We start from the raw sequence: 21074 nt of genomic DNA, 5'->3' as shown, positions 1-21074 counted from the left end.
ACAGGCTCAGGCTAGAGGAGGGTGCACAGCACCCTCAGGTTTTCCACCTGACCCCACCAAGGGCCATCCCTACTGCTGGGTCAGCCAGGCCTCCAGGGTCCTGCCAGTTTTGACACCCCTCAGGGTCCTACTGGTGGCTGTCCCCATGGACTCTGCAGCCTGTCATCCCCAGGGTCCAGACCACCAGCCCTGGAGGCTGTGCTGCCGCTAGCCTGGTGCCTCCGGCTGTGGCTAGGTTGCCAGCTAGACCAGACGTGGTCCAGGAGAGATGTGGGTTGTACCCACGAAAGCTCAAGACACCATCTCCATGTTTTGTTAGTCTTTAAGGTGCTGCTAGACTATTCCTTGTCTTTTAAACTCTAGGGCTGTGTCCAGACTCAAGGGGTTTTTCAAAAAAAGTAGCCTTTTTTCGAAAAAACTTCACCTGCGTCTAGACTGCAGCCGTGTTTTCGAAATTAAATCGAAAGAACGTGACTTTCCTTTCGACGGCGGTAAACCTAATTTCACGAGGAAGAACGCCTTTTTTCGAAAGTGCTTTTTCAAAAAAAGGCATTCTTGAATGCAAACAGGGCGTTTTCGAAAGAGAGCATCCAGACTGCCTGGGGGCTTTCTTTCGAAAAAGCGGTTTACTTTTTCAAAAGTACTGGTTGCAGTCTAGACGCTCTTTTTCGAAAGAGGCTTTTTCGAAAGATTCTTTCCAAAAGCCTCTTTCGAAAGAGGCTTGCAGTCTAGAGGTAGCCTAGGGGTGACTTCTGCCTGGGGCACGAACGGGTGTGTGTGGGGGAACAGCTCAGCACCCCTATAACTAGTTCCAGCGCCAGGGTCTGTAAGGGGCCTCAGCATATACCAAGCTGCGCCCTGAGCACCACACTCCCCACCCCTCTGTTGCCTCGCGCGTCCCCGCTCTACATTCCCGCCCCCGTAGCCCCGCCCCACGTCACGTCACAACGCCGACCCCCCCCCTGCCGGGGCGGGTACTGAGGGAATTGGCGCGCTCCCCTCGCGTCAATTCCCTACCCCTCTAAGCCCCGCCTCTATGCTGTGCCTTCGCCCCGCCCCTTCCTGGCTCTGCGCGCCACTGGCACTTACCAGCTTCCGACCCTTCCTCCCCCCTTCCCCGTTGCCCTGGCTGCGGGCGGCTCCACCAATCAGGGCGGAGCCGGTAGCCGCGGCGCTGGCGCAGCTCCTGCAGGGCTTGGCTGGGTGCGGGAGCGAGCGGCCGTCTGTCCCGTAGCTGTCTGTCCATCCGCCCGTCTCTCCTCCTCGTTCCCGCCAGCCGTGGTAAGCGACCCCCCTCCCCGGCGGAGGGACCCGGCAGCGGCCGGTGGGTAGAGCTGAGCCCGGAGCGGGGGGGCAGGCGGACAGAGGCGGGGGCCGCAGGGGGTCGGGGGCTACGGTCGCTCACTAACAGCGGCCGGCGGCGGGGTCCCCATGACCGAAGGGTCCAGGCGGGGCGGGGGCAATGTGCCCGCTGATCTTTTCCACCCATGTGCGGACGTTCCGCCCCCCACCCCATCCCTTTGCAGAATAAATTTTGTTATGTGCACCCAGGCACGTGTGAACGGGCACCACTGGGAGAAACATGAACCTAGCCCTGGACGCTCTGCTGAGCCGCTGGGCGGCACTGAGATCTCTCCTGAGTGGCCCCACAAGTGCACAGCTTACAGGGAACCCTGGTTGGGGGGCTCTCCAGATGGGTGGCAGGGTGGGCAGGGTCCCTTCCCAGCAAAAGGGGGTGGGATGGGGTGCGTACGGGTGTGAGGGGAAGTTGTGGAATACGTTGTCTTCAGCTTGACTGATTTTGTTCATTGAGTGCTGCTTCTGCTGCCTCCCTGCATGGGCTCCTGCACAGAGGAATGAATGAAATGTCAGACATTTTCCTTCACACACCCAGAGCTCCTTCCAGGGAAACACTGTCTAGCTGATTCACTGTCAGTATTACTTTGTAGGCACTCCATGGATTGATCAGCCCCACTGGGGCCAGCTTCCGCCTCATCTTAAGGAGGGCTCACTCACTGACTGCTCATCATCTGATGAAGTGGGTTTTACCCACGAAATCTCATGATACTACATATTTTTGTTATTCTTTGAGGTGCCACAGGACTACTGGTTGTTTTTACATACTAACACTGCTACCCCTCTGAAACTCTCTGAGATCACACTAGTTAAAAATGAATCCTTCTAAAATAAGGCCAAATGTAAAACTATAACTGTGCAGCAGTGTCACTTTACAAGGAAGTGTCTATACATGATACAAATAGAGAGCTAAAATATTCAGGCCTGAAAGCTGTAAAAGCCTTTCATTTGTTGTATTACAAAAACACACAGTTTCTGTAATCAAATACACAAAGTAAATGATATTCCATAGTATCTTTTCTCTAGTTCTCTGTATGGCACAAGAAAGGGCAGGTGTATCACAGAAATGTGAATTTTTGCATCTGTTCACTGTATTTGCCTTGGCTTCCATTTTAGAACATAAATACTGGGAGAGGGATAATGGTGGGATGGAGAAGGCTGTGACAAGGTAAATTATGTGTATTTCATGTATAGAATGTACCACTAAGTTTATGCCCTGTAACTATCATTTGCACAAAACTTATGACTTGCAGCTATATTGGTCTGAGCAGGATGACAGATTGCCAAAGATATTGACCCTTCAGGAGCTTGCACATAATTTGATACCAGTGAGGAACATTGTCTAAAAAATCTAAAATGCGTTGAATATACATAAGGAAGATAAAAATATTTATTTTTTCCAGTCTGTAATTTGTAACATTAGGAAAGTGGGATGTTGTGAGAGGATGTTAGCTGACCATGAAGGGTCTTTTTTTAGCCATCTTGACCTACTTTCCAGGTTTTCATTAATTGCTTTTTATGTTTGGGACATTGTGCTGGGTTGCTGCCATCCAGTAAACAATCTAATTATGTCAGAGCTATAACTTATTTGAAGGGGTAGCTGAGTAACTAATATCTCCTTACTTGCAATTTTTAAGATTTGACAGTATCCCATACCTGTGAGTATTGCAGCTAACATCTAAATACAGACAACACCTAGAAGTGAGGCATGTCTCCTGATTTCATCAGGGAAGGCCACCTGAAATACTGTTGAAGATACTTAAAATCTTTTTCATGCATCTGTATATTGGTGTACTACCTGTGACGAATCTCTACTATGGAAATTTTCCCAAAAAAGCTCGTGTAGAACATAGTCAAGTGCAAGAGATTTCAAATCTTGTAACACACATTCTGTTTGTACAGTAAAACTCCGATGGTCCGGCATCTGACGGTCCGGCACTCCTGATGGTCCGGCACCATCAGGAACCCGGAAGTGCTCCAGGCAGCCGGACCATTGGAGCTGCTCTGCCCCCAGCTTCCCCGATTCAGCCGCTGTTAAAACTGACCAGCGCTGAATCTGGGAAGCAGGGGGCAGAACAGCGGGACCAACCCAGCAGCACCCCAGCTTTCCCAGATTCAGCCGCTGCTGAAATTGACCAGCGTCTGACTCCAGGAAGCCGGAGACAGAGCTGCTCTGCCCCAGCTTCCTGGAATCAGCCGCTGGTCAGTTTCAGCAGCAGCTGACTTGGGGACACCTGGGGCAGAGCAGCTGGGGTGCTGCTGGGTTGGTCCAGTAGCGCCGCTCCTTGGTGCTGTGGGACCAACCCAGCAGCCTTCCAGCTGCTCTGCCCCAGGCGTCCTGATTCAGCCGCTGCTGAAACTGACCAGGGCTGACTCCAGAAAGCCCTGGGGCAGAGCAGCTCTGCCTCTGGCTTTCTGGAGTCAGCCGCTGATCAGTATCAGCAGTGGATGACTTGGGGACACCTGGGGCAGAGCAGCTGGGGTGTTGCTGGGTTGGTCCAGTAGCGCCACGGGTCGGCTCTACCGGACCAACCCAGCAGCACCCCAGCTGCTCTGCTGCAGGCATCCGGATTCAGCCGCTGCTGAAACTGACCAGCAGCGGCTGAATCGGGGACTCCTGGGGCAGAGCCGGACTATCAGAAGGGAGGGCTATGAGGGGATCTGGGGTAGCATCCCCCCACCCCACCCCAGATCCCTCATAGCCCCCCCTTCTGATAGTCCGGCATATCTGATAATCTGGCACCCCCTGGATCCTAAAGGTGCCAGATTATCGGAAGTTTACTGTATCTTGCATCTGGTTTGTGATTTACATGGTCAATGAATATATTTTTTGTTTGTTAGTTGAAAAGTTAGATTTTGGAGTAAATTTCAACCAGTGATTATACATCATGGTATCTTTCAGAATGCTAGGTCTCAGAATGGGGCAAACTATTTAAAGACATTAAACTCTTGTTATTACATTGTACTTTTCCCTAAGTGTCCGATTACTTGTCATTCCAGATCTACAAGTATATTTACCTTAATCAGCTTATAATACATCTTACGTGCCTGTAAAGAGTAATGCAGAGAAACTGCTCTCACTGATGTCAGTACATCAATAAGGTTTTGTAGCAGACCAATGCTTCTAACTGTGTTGATAATGAAAATGATTGACGTAACGTAGCTTGAACCACTATTACAAACATGTGTGATTCCAGCATAAATACAAAATGTAACTTTCTGGATCTCTGACATTTGCAAGCTGTTTATTAAACTTCATACTGGTGCCTTACATGTGTAGTTGGAGAGGGAATCCGATACATGACATTGGGGATGGGGTAGTCTGGGGAGGAGAGAGAGATCTGAAACTTAGAGGGGCTTGAGACGCCAACTCCAATCCTGTTACAGGTTCCAGGCTCTGCAACAGTCTTGGTGTAGCTTGTGCTAGAGCCTAGGCTTTCTGGCACTTACAATTTTGCGGAGCTACAGCATTCACTTAAGGCCTTTTCCTTAAATGAACAATGGTATTTAGAGGGAGCCTTGGAAATCAGACGGAACATTTTTAAAATCTACTATTAAGACTATTGTCACTGAAAACAATAGGAGAAAAAAAGTCTGTCAGTATTACTTTGAGTAACATACCATTTTAATATCAGATTCTTAGTCCTGTGTTGGGCTATATAATATTTTTTTTTACTTAAAGACTCAACTTTACTCCTTGTTGGAATTTGACTTTTTAAAAAGGGGAATGCTCTTAAACTATCCTTTCTTGTTAGTAGTGGCACTTCTCATTTTGTTAGTCCCCTGGCAGAGAAACAGGATCTGCTTTTGTTGTCTTGTAGTACATTCTGCAGCAGCATAACCTTTCACCTACTTTTCTGCAGCAGTCATGTGATTTTTTCCAGCACTGTGGAGGAGGAGTACGGTTTCAAGAAAAGAAATATCGGTTGCTCAGTGGAAATGACCTCCAAGTGACGCATCAGAGCCTCATAAAACTAAACCGCAGTGCTGACTGTATTTTCAATTATTTGGTGGGAGGATAGTGGTAAAAAAGAGAGAACAAAATATATAAGACTGAACTATTTCTGGCATGACATTCAATTCAAACACTTTCTGATCAGGAACAAGACTGTTTGTTGTTCTAGATTCTTGTTTTAAGAAATGTATAAGCCTGACCTTGGAAAGTGTTTTTTTTTTTTTTTTTTTTTTTTTTTTTTTTTTTAAATAAAAAAGCTTAAATGGAACTTTCTTTATAAATTGGTATGCAATTAAGTTGGGTATTGCAATTCAATACATCCTCTAGGACTTATTTCTAAACTCCATATTTTAAGAAAAACATGAAGATAAGCAATTGTAAGTCTTCCCTGCATGCTCAAATCAGCTTTTTGGGGGGGTCTATTTAAATGGTGGGTCCAGTGTTTGAATCTTTTTTTGGGGGGTTGTTTATAATTTCCAGGGCAAATGAAAGTCTACATCTCGAAGCCCTAACCCCCACATTGCAAATCACATAATCTGCTGCCTGAGGTGACCCCACTGGGTTTTGCCTTCATTAGTCCTGTTTAGCAGTCATACTGATAGCAGTTTTGAGCCCCTGGAGAATGTATGCTTAACCGATAAGAAGCCTGTCTCTCCAGTTACCTAGGTTAATGTATAGACAGAAGTTAATTAATCTGGTATTATAAATGCTTAGATGCCTCTTTCACAGCCTTCCCCTCCAATTGCCCCCTCCCCCCCCCCAACCCACTAGTATTCAGCTCTTTTTGTGCTGCATAGCAAGATAGCTGTACAGTGTTTTGGTTTTACATATCTGGCTTTTATATTGCAGGGTGTACTTCAAAATTCCAGAATGTCATAAAGGAAGCATAAAAGTACAGGCCTGCTAATGTCTTTTTCTAGGCTTGTATAGAAAAGAACATATCTGGGCGGAGACTAAGGAAAATATTTTCTACTAGTTTTTTCCAGAAAAGTGAATGTCAGAGTTGCAGCAGTTTTGCCTTTGAACTGAGTTGAGCTGTGTGCTTGTGGTGTTAGACTGCATATTATAGGGCCTTTTCTCTGGTTGTAGCATGCAGTGTGGAAGTGTGCTGGAGAGGCAGTTTTAGAATGACAAAATAATTTATGTTTAGGATTGGTAGAATTCAATTTTGTTTATAATTTTGACATTTATTGATGTTTATTTTTTAAGTGTGGAAGAGTGCAAGAACTAAGGTTGTAGCTGTGAGGAGCAGCTCAGGGCAGAGAACTAGAGTGTGTGGGGAGGCAGGAACCAGGATAGGGAGCAGGAACGGAGGTTCAGGGCAGGGGATTGGGGTATGGGGAAAATGCAGGGGGGAAAGGGCACCTTTTAGGCAGAACAGGGGAGCTGAAGTCCCCGTGATTCCTACTGACGCTGCTTGTTGCTTTTGTTCTTCCTCTTGCTACTTGAGTGATGGAAGGGGAAAGCACACAGGGTAAGTCACTTACTCCTGCCCCCCTCCCTGCACCAACCAGGAGGGAGAGGAATGTAGGCATGCAGGCTGTGTGCTTTTTTTTTTCCCCCCCTGCTCTCTGATAGTGAGGGAAGGGGAACAGCAAGCAACAAGCAGCATTGGTAGGAATGGGGGTTGATTACTCGCATTTCCTCCCTTGCTGCCTCTGTATCAGAGGCAGCAATGGGAGGAAGGGGAGCAGTGCTGGGAGAGCTGGCTTAAAAGCCAGTTCGCCCCAGCACAGTCTCCATGGTGCCTGTCCTTCTCCCCCACCCTCCACCCCTCCTGTGCTGCTGCCTCTATCAGAGGCAGCAGTGTAGGGGAAGCAGAGAGAGGTAGCTCCTGAAGGCTTCCTCCCTTATTGACTAATTGTGTAGTCGATAGAAATTCTGTTGACTACACGATTAGCTATTTACTCGCTTCTTAACATTCCTAGGGCAGGGTGCTCAGGCCTGGAGCAGTCCCAGACTAGTGGAGAAGCATGCCCCCAGTCAGCCCCTTTCACCTGCCTGCTGCTTAGTGCTGCAGCTTGCAGGGGAGACTTGTGAGTGCACACTGCCACCTCCTGCAGTGGAGCACCCCAGCCAGCTTTTCCGGCATCATAGAGAATCATGGAGTACTACAACTGGAAGGGGCCATGAGAGATCAAGTCCAGTCCCTTGCCCTCAGTGCAGGAGCAAGCACCATCTATATCATCCCTGATAGATGTCTGTCTAACCTGCTCTTAAATATGTCTAGTAATGGAGATTCCACAGCCTCCCTAAGCAATTTATTCCAGTGTTTAACCATCCTGACAGGAAGTTTTTCATAATATCCAACTTAAACCTCCCTTGCTGCAGCTTAAGCCCATTGCTTCCTATCATCAGAGGCCAAGGAGAACAATTTCCCCCCCCCCTCCCTGTGACACGGTTTTAGATACTTGAAATCCGCTGTAATGTCCTCTTTGTCTTCTCTTTTCCCAACTAAACAAGCACAATGCCTTCAGCCCTCCCTCATAGGTCATGTTTTTGAGACTTTTAATCATTTGTGTTGCTCTTCTCTGGACTGCAGCCAATTTCTCCACATTTTTCTTGAAATATAGTGTCCAGAACTAGACACAATACTCCAAGGCTACGTCTAGACTGGCATGATTTTCCGGAAATGCTTTTAACGGAAAACTTTTCCATTAAAAGCATTTTTGGAAAAGCGCGTCTAGATTGGCAGGATGCTTTTCCGCAAAAGCACTTTTTGCGGAAAAGCGTCCGTGGCCAATCTAGACTCGCTTTTCCGCAAAAAAGTCCCGATCACCATTATTGTGATCGGGGCTTTTTTTGCGGAAAACAGTACTGTGCTGTCTACACTGGCCCTTTTGCGCAAAAGTCTTTCGGAAAAAGACTTTTGCCCGAACGGGAGCAGCATAGTATTTCCGGAAAAGCACTGACAATCTTACATGAGCTCGTCAGTGCTTTTCCGGAAATTCAAGCGACCAGTGTAGACAGCTGGCAAGTTTTTCCGGAAAAGCGGCAGACTAGCCCAATTGAGGTCTATTCAGAACAGAGTAGAGCAGAAGAATGACTTCTCATGTCTTACTCACAACACTCCTGTTAATGCAGTACTACTCAAGTAGTACTTTTCTTTGTTTGCCTGTCTGAAATATATTTAATCAGTTTGTATAAAGTGACATCAACACTCTAATCTAAATCTAATTCTTCTAAGCGTTCTTAGGCTTGGTCTACATTAGCAACCAATCTCTGTCTGTATACTTTAGAAATGAAATGTCGGTCTCCGCAAGAACTCCTCCTAAATGGTAAGAGCTAAATCCACCAAATTTGGTAGGCAGCTTCCTCTTATCTTAACTTAAAGCAAGGTCAGGGTTTGGTTGTGCAGGGAACATGGTAAGTGGTGGGAATTGGGCTTTTTCCCCCAACATGAAAGGGAGGGGCAGAGAGAATGGACACAATCTTCATACTGGGGGCAGCAATTGGATACCTCAGAGTTAGCACTGGGGACAGCCACACTAGCACTAGACTAGGGGTGGGCAATAATTTTTTCTGGGGGCCACTTCAGAAATTTTTGAAGTGGCCCCTGGGCCACACAGGAAGGGGCAGGGCTAAGATACTTCCAGGTTCCCCACCTCCAGACAGTGATTGGTCTGGGGGTAAGGGAGTGCCTTTGCTCTCCTCCCCTCCCCCCACACGTTCTCCCTAGGTACCCATACCCCTAGCATGGGAGGAGACTTCCTGTGTTCCCCACCCACCCTACTACAGGTTTGTGACCCCCATCTTTTGGGTTGGGACATCATGAAATTTAAGGTCCGAACAGCTGAAAACGTGAAATTTACCAATGTTCAAATCTTATGGCCCTGAAATTGGCCATAATGGACCATGAATTTGGTAGGGCTCTAGGGGTAAGTTAAATGACTTCATTACTGTTAGTCAGAACTGGTTTTGAATAGGTGATTTTGATGTGAAAAAACACTAATAATTTTATCAGTCAGTTTCCCTGTATGCAGCTGTACAAAGAGGGCATCATGAAACAGACCATTCAGTTTAGATCAGTGCCTTTCAAAAAATAACCCAAATCTGAAAGAGTTAAAATAAGGTTCTGTGTTTCATAGTGAACCATCCCAACAGCATGTTACTGCTAGAAGAAAAGCAGATTTTTTTTATGGAACTCCATTGAGACACAGGGAGAAATAATAAAAACAGTACAATCTCTTGCCTGTGCAATTTATAGAACTTTCATTTGTCCCTCTCTACCATGCCCACCAGCGGATTTTTCTCTCTGTCTCAAGAATTGCCTGAAAGGGGAGTGCATTTTGTTAATGATAGTAGACAGAATAGCTTGGAGAAACAATACCCCTCAAAGAGGTATCTCTGCCTTCACTTGGCATTTGGCTCCCAGCGTCACCTTACTGTGCATTAGCTACACTGGTTTGATTCCTTAGATTCTTTAATAAGGAGTCTGGGCATGTTACTTTCAGACCTTTCCACTCATGACTAGGGAAGTTAAAAAGCAGTCAATTAAGTAACCATGTGACCGTTGAAAATCTTAGTGGTTACATAATTATATGCTGCAGGCTCTGGGGTATAAAGCTTATAGTGCAGAGCCTGCAGTGCAGCTGGCTCCCTGGAAGCAGGGCTGGCAGCCAGTATGTGCTGGGAGCTAGCTCTGCTCCCAGGGAGCTGTCTGCACTGTGGGCTCTGCAGTATAAACTTTATAAGCTGGTTTCTGGTGCATACCGGCTCTCACTTGCTGCTCCTGCTCCTGGGCAGCTAGCTGCCATCCTGTGTTGCTTCAGAGCCAGCAGCGCAAGGTGGCAGCAGGCTCCCCGGGAGCAGGATAGGGAGTCAACATGTTGCCATTATGGTTACTGAAAGCTCATACTTACCTTACTCTATTACGTCCCTACCTGTGACCTACTCTGACCTGATGATTAAAGATGGTTCAGCAAGGGAAACAGGACTAACTTTAATATCTGCACTTGAAGGAATTATGTATATTTATGTGAAAAGGTAATACATTTGGTTTTGAAGCTTGTATTTGTTACTATTCCTTTGTTTGGCACTACATTTCCTGAAACCCTGCCCATCCCTCATCTCTGACCTATTTCCACTGTACTGAGAGTAGCAGGCAGTTTGTGAAACCGAGGAGACTAAGGTGGTTCAATATCAAAGCTTGTTTGTGTTTGTCTGTCTTCATGACTTCTGCTGTGGGGAGCTATAATCATAGAATACTAGGACTGGAAGTGATTTCGAGAGGTCATCGAGTACAGTCCCCTGCCCCCATGGCAGGACCAAAACAATAATGAATTGTTCTTTATTACTATATAGCTTTGTATCAATTATCAGTTGATAATACTGGACTAAATGGGAATTCTTTCTTCTTCCACCTTAACTGAAAGTTCCATGCCAACCCTGCAAAGATCTTAGCCTCAGCTGGTTTGGGAATAAGATGCTCTCTGTGCTAGGGCTTCTCAATCTGAGCTCTCCTTCAACATTTTATAAAAACTCCACTGACCACCTGTGCGAAAACAATTATTTGCCTGCATATCCTGTAGCTTAAAAGTCAGCGCTACAGGATATGCAGGGGGTATCAAGCAGAGCAGTTGTGTGGAACCCAACACAGAGTTAAGTTACTCAGGCTTTGACTTCAGTGGGACTTGGGCTTTGGCTTTCTGCTCTGGATCTGTGTATTTCCTACTCTGGCTCTGCTTATGGTTTGTTTTGGCAGACCCTTTGAAATCTCGTGGTTCTCAATGGGGCTGTGAAACTCACAAAATAGAATTGTGTTGGGTGACTTGATTACACCACAATTCTATTTAATAGGGTAGGTGGGTCTTTAACCATATGCACAAACCATAGTAAAAACTTGAACCATGCAAGTTATTTGGAATTTCTGACGCCATTTGTACATTACAAGATGGAATTTTATAACCAGATCCCCCATTGTGATTCTTAGTTTTCAGTGGGTTTTTGTCGGTCAGGTACACGTGCAGATCAGTGACACTGGTTTTTGTTTCTTCTTCTCTCTGTTCCCCCAACATTGCTCAAATTTAGGGGGGAAAAAGAGGTTAGTGGCAAAATGAAAATAGAAATCTGGATAAAACTTCCAAAAAGATGACTGGTAGAATGCAGACAAAGAGCAGCTAATGTGAACAACACATTATCAGAAAGCTGCTCAAGGTTGGCCACAGGAATCAGTGGATATTCTTACACTGCAATAAAAAAAACCTATGGCATGGCCTCAACTGACATGGGGTTGAAGGCTATAAAATAGCAGTGAGATGCTCAGGCTTGGACTGGGGCCAAGACTTGGAGACCCTTCCTACCTTATGGGTCTTACAACCTGAACATCTGTATTGCTGTTTTTAGCCCTGCAGCCAGAACCCCATGAGTCTAAGTTAGCTTATCTGGGCTCTGAAATATGGTGCCACAAATTTTATGTTACAGTGTAGACTTAGTCAAGCTCACAATACATAGGTGCAGCTTGATCTTTGCCCTTTGGTGTAGCAACCCACTCAAAGACTCAGGCATCAGGCTGCCTGTAAACATTCTGATTTGTAACAATCCCCAGTGTTGCTGCATGTATGTGAAAGACTTTAGCTCATCACTTGTAAATGCAACTTTTACTTAGCAAAGCCTCAGAAGCGCGGGGAACCGCCGCTGCTGCCGCTTCAGTCCCGGTGCCTGTGGTCTGCTGGGGACCGTCCCCAGCAAACCACAGGCACCGGGACTGAAGCCGCAGCCGCGGGGGGGTCCCGCGCCCCTGAGGCTTTGCCAGAGAAAAGCCTCAGAGGCGCGGCACCCCACTGCCGCTGCGGCTCTGCTCCCCGTGTCCCTGGTCTGCTGGGGGGGGGGGGGGGCGTGGCTAGTGTTTTGGACCCTGGAGCAGAGCAGCTGGGGCACTGCCGATTGGTCCTGAAGCGCCGCTCTGGGCACTACTGGACAAACCTGGCAGCACCCCAGCTGCTCTGCCCCAGGTCCTGATTCAGCCGCTGCTGGTCAGTTTCAGCAGTGGCTGAATCAGGATGCCTGGGGCAGAGCAGCTGGGGTGCTGCTGGGTTGGTCCAGTAGCGCCGAGGAGCGGTGCTACTGGAGCAACCCAGCAGCACCCCAGCTGCTCTGCCCCAGGCGTCCCCAAGTCAGCTGCTGCTGAAACTGACCAGTGCTGACTACAGGAAGCCCGAGGCAGAGTTGCTCTGCCCCAGGCTTCCTGGAATCAGCCGCTGATCAGTTTCAGCAGCAGCTGACTTGGGGAAGCTTGGGGTTCTTAAGTTGAATCTGTATGTAAGTCAGAACTGGCGGTCAGTTTCAGCAGCGGCTGAATCTGGACGCCAGTTCCGACTTACATACAGATTCAACTTAAGAACAAACCTACAGTCCCTATCTTGTACGTAACCGGGGGACTGCCTGTACTTTAAAAAAAAATTGGTTGTTAAACAGTAAGTTAATGCAAGTCTTAATTATAGCGGTGCTATGACCCCAGTATAATTGTTTGGGGCAATGATGTCCAGTCTGGGAAAGTTGGCAACTCTAGCTCTTGCAGGACTGTCATGTGGCTTGGAAATGAGATAGCTATCCTGATTTTGAGCTTTTATTCTTCCCACTTTTTTAAAGTTGGGAAGCTATTAATTCTGCTACTTTATTATCATGAATGACTAATATAAACAGCCAACGATCAGAATCCTTTTCTATCACGGTCACCATTTAGGTATTTCAGAAACGAGCTTCTTCACATAATTTATGAGGGCATGCATTCTCTTTTTTTTTTTTTTTTTTTTTTAAAGTGGCATGTGTATGTAGAATTCTACAAAACCTTAGACCGGGGATCAAGTTATCTTTGGCATTCTACTGAATTGCATGTTTTTATTAGCTTCACACTATGAGGTCATTGTTCAAATATTGCCTTATGAAGAGTTTTTTGGCATCTTTTAAACAAGCATAGTTAGCTGCCCATAGAGCCAAATCTGCTATAATGAAAATAGATAAAGCAATTCAGAATTTAATGGAGTTGTACTCATCACAAGCCTGCATGAGACCCTAAATTACCAAACTGATACTGGAGAATTCTGTTCATTAGTGAGTGGGCTATATAGGTTAAACTATTAATTGAATAGTGAAAACTCTGAAATATCTTGTGAAGATCACAACTGGTTTTTATTACTTATCTCCCAAGTTGGGCTGATTGGGCAGTAGGGGAGTCAGTTACCTTCCTTCTAGGGCATTAACCCTGTAGAGCAGTCTTCAGTTTTAGGTTGAAGTCTTCATGAGGGATATTATCCTAAAATTTCCCTTGGCTATCACTAGTTGAGTACCATCAGTGGGAGCATTAGTGTATACAGAGCTTCAAACAGATGCCACAATTTTAACTACTATTACATTGAGCTCTGATCTACACTGCAAATATATGTCGGTATAATTGTTGCTCTGGGGGTTGGAAAACCCACAGCCGTGACCAATGCAGAAAAGATCGTGGTGATGGGAGGGCCATTACTGTCCCTCAGGAAAGTGGAAGTACCCATTCTGGGTAGTCAATTATTTTTTGTCCAAGTTCCTTTGTCAAGGTGTAGTCCATATTCCAGGGAAGAATAACAATAATAACTAAATAAAAGCATCTGGAGATCTATTCAAAAATATCAGGTTATCTCAGTTTGGCCCACCATCCACCTTTTGACTATCCTAACCTATGCCTCTGAGAATCTCTCCCTCTGTCCTAGATAGCTTCCTCACTTAAGCATAATAACAGTGCTGCTGCATTTCTGTAGATGCATTTCTGCCGCATTTCTGCATTTCTGTAGACAGGCCTTAGATTTGCAGTGCATGGTTAGGTAATATAACACTTAAAATGCCATTTGCCACTTGGAGCCCTGTATACACTAGTGCATGGTATGGAGAAAGTGAATATAGAAAGGTTATGGGAATAAGTAAATAATATGAAAACTAGGGATCACCAAATGAAATTAGTAGGTAGCAGGTTTAAAACACAAGAAATATTTCTTCACACAGTGCACAGTCAACGTGTAGAACTCCTTGCCAGAGGATGCAGTAAAGATCAAGACTTTAACAGGGTTCATAAAGAACTAGATAAATTCGTGGAGGATAGGTCCATCAGTACTTATTAGCCAGGATGGGTAGGAATGGTGTCCCTAGTCTTTGTTTGCCAGAGGCTGGGAATGGGTGATGGATGGGATCACTTGATGGTTACCTGTTCTGTTGACTCCCTCTGGGGCATCTGGCATTGGCCATTGTGGGAGGACAGGATACTGAGCTAGTTTGGCCGTTCTTATATTAAATTTGGTCCCCCAGACTCCCATCACTATGAGAAGTTGGGGGAAAAGCTCATTGGTGCTGGGACCCAAGAGTTGCAGTGTTTGGAACAGGGAGCCCCGTGGGAAAGGATCTACCATGTGACTCTTTGAAACATTCTAGCGATCCAATTTTGGGTTCTGACATCATGGGTTGACAAATACTACATTCTCATTGTTACCACAGTTGAGCTAATTTTTTCATAGCAACGTTGGCAACTTTAGGTGTAAAAATCCTCATATAGGCCTAGCCTTAGGATGTTTTGTGTAGTGTCGCCTAAACCTTTTATTTTTCTGTTTCCTAGAGTCTAAATTGCCAGGTAATTTTTTATTACTCTCAGAAAGCTTGCCATTGCTTTGACTGTTCAGTTAATTGACCTTGTTACTGATTAATAGCCATATGATTTGAAACTTGCAGCATCTGTTTTAAATACCTTGATAATTACAATGTGCATATGAATTGCTGGCTGTCCCATCTGACTTTGTTTTCCAAAGCTTATTTTATCCATTTTCAAGTTGATCAGTTTACAAACCTTTTAATATGGTAGGCCACATTGTAAAAGGCCAACAACTTGAAAATCTTGTACGTGCTATTAAAAATAATACCCACAATTTTTAGAAATGAAAGACAAAAGGCAATGTATTTCACCTTGTTCTGTTTTCTTTTGTACTTTTGATTGCCGCATCTATGCAGCTGGCAAAGGTGGAGTGCTGACAGAGCAATGGGGCAGTTGTTTACTCTTGCAGACATATGCACACACATGCTTCTGAACTGTACTAACAGTGAATTGAATCATTAATATTACTATTGTTATTACTGTTATTTTTGCAAGTGCATTTAATAGGAATGGTAACAGAAAATAGGTGTTTCTGTGAAGCAGAATCAGGCGCACTAACAAGTTGATAGACTGCAGGCCTTTGCCAGCAGCTTAACTAGGATAGACATACAAGGGAGTTCAGCTGGAGGCATGTGTAATCGTATATATTTTAAGAAAATTATTACTATAAAAGTCCAGCATTTTACTTTTTTTACCCACCCAAGTGCTTTATTTTTGACATAATGAGGTGGTCACTTTAAGAGCGTGAATAATCAGTGAGAGTGAGATGGCTGTTGGAACTGTGGATTTTGTTCATAAGGAATTAGGACCTGGTTTTTTAAAATGAACTTATATACACAAAGGAACGTCAGTGAATGAGGATTTGTTTTTTTTACTAACTTTTTTTTTTAGCTTACTGCAAGTTTGTTGGAGATCTAAAGAGGCAGCAAGGCAAGCTGGTTCCTTACTTCCTCTTTGACATGCCTAATGAATGGCTCTCATTTTTTCCTCTTTATGATTATGCTTTTGTTTCCGCCCAGCTGTACTTGGCTGGAAGTAGAAACTCTGATAAATTCCTGAGATAAGGGAAAAATAAGGCAAATGGAGTGTTTCCACCTCTGCTCTTCTGTGGTATATGACCTTTATCAAACCTACATTCAGATGGAGATATTTTGATTAAAGCTAATGTTTCCTGCTGTGAATCTTGCTGTATACATTTGTTGCAGTTCATCTGTTGGTTGAGATGGCTGGCATGGCTATGCAGAATAGTTGCTTACCATTGAACTCTGAAACTGATGGCAAAGTGGAAGTAATCTTGCATAATAGGAACTCATTTTGAAATGCTGGCACTGACTCTGTTGTTCTTTAGTTACTGTCAGTTGGAATGTCTATCTTATGTCAGTCAATTCCCACAGAATGACATAGTTTGTATAAAGAACAGGACTATGTAGCACTTTAAAGACTAAAAGATGGTTGATTAGGTGATGAGCTTTCGTGGGCCAGACCCACTTCCTCAGATCAAATAGTGGAATAAAATTGTCACAATCATATATACCAAAGGATACCCCCCCCCCCCCAAAAAAAAGTGAACACACATGAAAAGGACAAATCAAATTTCAGAACAGAAGGGGGATGGCGGGGGGGGAGGAAGGTAAATGTCTGTGAGCTAATGATATTAGAGGTGATAATTGGGGAAGCTATCTTTGTAATGGGTAAGATAATTAATGTCTTTGTTTAAGCTTAGGTGTATATATGTTTGTGACAATTTTCTTCCACTATTTAATCTGAGGAAGTGGGTCTGGCCCACGAAAGCTCATCACCTAATAAATGATCTTGTCTTTAAAGTGCTACATAGTCCTGTTTTTTGTTTCAGCTACACCAGACTAACACGACTACATTTCTATCACCATAGTTTGTATACTTTGTGTAGCTAGCTTAGAAAGTCTTGACTAATACATTATAATCCACAACAACAGGCATCTGAAGAGAATTTTGGTATACTCTGAGGATTCTTCCATCTATCTACAGTGAGTAAAATTGTTGTAGAGATTTTTATTTATAATCTACTTGTTCTTTATTTTTATATTGTGTATCAAGACAGAAAGGTAGCAGGAAACATGTCTGACTTTCTAACCATAGTTTCACAAGTCTCACAGGTACAGTGTTTCTTAGTTTCTAGCAATATTTCACTTATTTTTAAAATAATTAAATATTCACATGGAAAAAATATTTAATCTTTGTGCCTTAGTTTTCCCATTTGTTGAGTGTAGTGCCACGTCCAGGAAAGGATGTCAGTCTGAAAATTAGTTGGTTGTTTCTAGTTTGTTCAGCGTTGAAAATATCCTTTAGTTTAATACCCAGCTAAGGTGGTTTCAGAAAAGTCAAATTTGTTTCAGTAGTTACCTGCCTTAACTGCAGTATGATGGCTCTTGGTTATCATACTAAAATGCCCAATATAATCTTTTGATTTTGTAACATCAAAATAACTGAAACACTTCTGAACCTTTCTATCTACAGCCTTGGATTTCACTAGGCTGAAAACCTTGGACTTCACTGTACGATCCTATTCTAAATGCCAAACTGTGTCAACCCTAGAGGGTGCTGTTGAGTCTTAACTAGGTCTAGCCAAAGGAATGCCAGTTGACTGACAAAAGCCAATAAGAAATTAGATTACTTCTGGGTTTGTCTTTTCTCCTTCTAATAATTGAAGAAGTGTCTGACACATAAGACCATTTAACTAATATTTCTAACTACTTTGAAGGAAGAGATGAGGAAGAAAACAATTGGCTTGTTTCTGAAGAGCCTGAAATTTAACAATTCCCATTGTTAGAATCTGCTCAGAAAATTGGGGATGCCCTTAAAACATATGGTTGGCCATGTATGGCTTTGTCTCATAACTAGGGTTGCCAGCTGACTGGTATTGACCCAGACAGTCTGGTATTTTCGTCTCCTGTACGGTAAAAAAAAATTCAGAAAATACTGGACACCTAAAATGTCCAGTATTTTTCTGATTTTTTTTTTTTTCTCCCAGCCAGGAGGTGAAAATCCTGAGTGCTTACTGGGTTCCACAGGAGAGCTATCTGGCCTGGCACAGGGAGATAAGATGGTAGATAGCCACCGGCAGCCTGTTAGGGCCAAAAAGCCTCAAAAGCATTTCTTAAAGAGCCAAGCTGTTTTTTAAATTTATTTATGTATTTATTTATCTGCTCAACAACTTGGTCTCCCCTGCTTTTCTTTTTCCCCTTCAACAGATTTTTTTCCCCAGTGGGTTTTTTTTTGAGGTGGGTGGGGGGGCTTCCGTATTTTTGGTTAAGCCATCTGGCAATCCTACTAGTAACATCTGTTTTGTGAAGTAACTCTTATTTCTGTTTATATTGATGAAGGCTTCACTCTTGTGGCTTTTCTTTTAAAATACAGCTGTTTCTGAATAGGCAAAGACTTTGAGCCAATTGCACAAAATTTCCCAAGGCCTATGAGATTCAAGAGGGCAATTTTTTTCAATTAAAAGTTTTTAATATAGATCAGTGAGCACGAGTATGTGGTCAGCTTTCTAACTAGAATTGCATTTAATGTTCTTTCCAGTGATGTTCCTTTCCCCAACTCTTTAAACAATGTAACTGTAATCTGTCAGTATCACTTTCTCTCCTCCACTCTGTCTCCACTGCTGCTGTTTGCCAGTGGCAAGTGTATTTTTAGGTCTTACTGATGGTATAAAAGCTAACTTCATGACATTCTCTGGGCATACTGCTTGTGAGAGATTGCATTCTCTACTTACTGTTTTTCCAAGCAATCCTTAACCTTTGATCTTGAGAAGAGAATAGTAGATGAATCTTTTTTCATTTTGTTTACTTAGTTTGTCATCAGGCATTTGATTAGCATTTATGTACAGAGCACACATTTCACAATAATCTGTAATATTATTAAAATACTAGGAAGACCACGTCATAAGTTAAGTTGGTTTGGAGGTGATAGTGGTGGCACTCACCAGAAATTGAGATATGGCTGAACCTGGTAGCCTTAGAGATCTGCGCTTCTGTTTTATTTGCTTGCTTTGCATTTACTAATTTGCATCCTCTATGCTTTTATTATTGCTGTTGCTTAAAATATCTGGTTCCTTCTGTTAAAATGTTTTAAAGTGTATTATGACTCCAAAAAGGTTGAGCTCTTGACTAAAGTGTTTGGCCTGTGCTACAGCTAGGGATATTAGACAGTGGGTAATAGAATAGTCAAAGAACTGCATGAATTCTTAGGGGTTAGTTGACTATTCTATAGTCCCCGGAGGCAGAGCCAGCATCCGGTGTGCTCCTGGCCCCATTTCCAGGGAGTCTCCTGTAACGCCACGCTGCTGCTTCTCTATCAGAGGCAGCAGTGTGGGGTGCCAGGTGAGAGCCAGTCTGCGAGGGGAGAGAGTTGAAAAACAGTTCTCCGCGCAGACTGGTTGCCCTGCGCTGCTGGCCCTGATACAGAGGCAGCAGCGCAGGGTTGCAGCAGCCTCTGTCTGCGGGGGACAGAGGTTGGTCTCCCAGCAGCAGCCCCTGTCCATAGGGGGTCTGAGCTCCCCATGGACAGAGGCTGCATCTCCGGGATGCCAGTTACCACCAGGACCAGCTCTTTGGCAGCCTTCTCCCTCCTTCCCTCCCCTCCCCCTGTGCTGCTGCCTCTAATCCTCTGATACAGGCAATAGTGGGGGGATGGGAGGGGAGCAGCACCGCAGAGCACCGGCTCCTGCTATCCTAGCAAGGGTGGAGGAAATGCAAGTGGTTGACTAGATTAACGGATAAACCATGGCTTTACATCCCTAGCTACAGCAAGGAAAATTAAAGAGTTTTCTGATTCTGTAGCAGTTATCAGAAAATGGGTGGGAAGCAAGTGGCTAAAATGAGTGCAGGGTTGGACGGTGCCTGGATATCTTAAGAGCAAAGGAGCTTTTTGGCAGAGGGGGCAGAAGAGGTGATCTTCAACAGGATTTTTATTCTCCCACCCTGCAGTCATTCAGTTTATGAATGAAGAGAGGGCTTTCTACCAATAATATTCCCAAAAAATCTCTATGGATGAGTGAGACTGATGGTGAATGCCCTCTGTCTGATTAAAACTTAATCTTTGATCGTGGCAGTATAAATGTCCTAAGGCTGTCTCAAAGATACCCTAGTGGGCAGGATTAACAGGTAGATTTAGCTGGAGAGGTCAGCGATATTATTTGTTTTACTTGATTTGGAAAACCAGCTGGGCTACTATTCACTGTTGTTTTTATTATTATAGAGAAAAGGCATGCTGAACCATGGTTCCTTTGTCAATAAATACCTTGGTTTGAACCAGTGGTCTAATTTATTGACATTGCAGCTAATGTCAGTAAAATAGGAGTGTGTGTGGAACAGGCAAATCTCTCCCTCCTGGAAAGTACATTGTATGTAAGTGTAAGATTTATTTATATTTGTATGGGTATGAATGTATTTTTAAAAAACTCGTATTCCTCTTTTAAAGAGTTCTAAACTCTGTTTCAAAATTGCATTTTTAGAAAATCATTCAACTTTTTAAGTACTCTTTTTAAGATTGCTGAGTCCTAAGAAAGCCACAAATATCCTAGTTTTGAGGGTCACTGTTTGGGGTGAGGCTTATTAGCATGTACTGTACGGAAACATTTTGCTGACTACTAGTTTGCCTGCAGTTCAGATGAATGATTGTTTTTCTCTTGGTTTGAATGAGTGGTGTGGTGTCCTCTGTGGTACTAAACATTGGCAGATTGAGTTGATGAATAATAAGATGCATGCGCACTTGGGCTGTGCCCTTTTACCTACTTTACTGACAAACATGTGATTGCCTCAGAAATGTGCTGGCAGGGGATGCATGGAGCAGATTATTAAACTGGCTTTTGAGAAGCAAAAGAGAATTCCCCTAATGGAAAGGGCTTCAAGAATTTTTTTTTTATTTTTTTTTTGGTTACACAACCAGTATGTAGTATTCTGAAAATGCTTTTAAAAAGCAGTAGTTTTGGGAGACTGAAGTTCCCCTCATTTGCGAGGAAGAACTGCTACAGAATTTTTCCTACCACCCCAGCAGAGTGCTCCCCTTCCCCTCCCTGCTAAATTTCCCCAAATCTCCTTGTATCCTCCTTTTCCAGTCAACTAGTTATATGCAGTGTTGCCAATTTAGTCATTGACTGGAAATATG

General features: G+C 44.1%; 1 protein-coding gene across 2 annotated transcripts in view; it reads left to right on the top strand.

Moving 5' to 3' along the window:
• Positions 1 to 1059: 1059 nt before the first annotated feature.
• The window catches only part of CPT1A (carnitine palmitoyltransferase 1A), a 78769-nt gene continuing 58754 nt past the window's right edge, over positions 1060 to 21074 (top strand). For both annotated transcript variants that reach the window (XM_006131643.3, XM_075928332.2), the window contains exon 1: positions 1060 to 1281. The gene's annotated coding sequence lies outside the window, so the exon portion shown is untranslated. The remainder of the gene's footprint in view (positions 1282 to 21074) is intronic.

Source organism: Pelodiscus sinensis, chromosome 5 (genome assembly GCF_052426305.1).
Source record: "Pelodiscus sinensis isolate ZL-2025 chromosome 5, ASM5242630v1, whole genome shotgun sequence".
NCBI lineage: Eukaryota > Metazoa > Chordata > Testudines > Trionychidae > Pelodiscus > Pelodiscus sinensis.
Note: the sequence above shows the minus strand (reverse complement) of the source record. Positions and strands in the feature narration are given on the sequence as shown.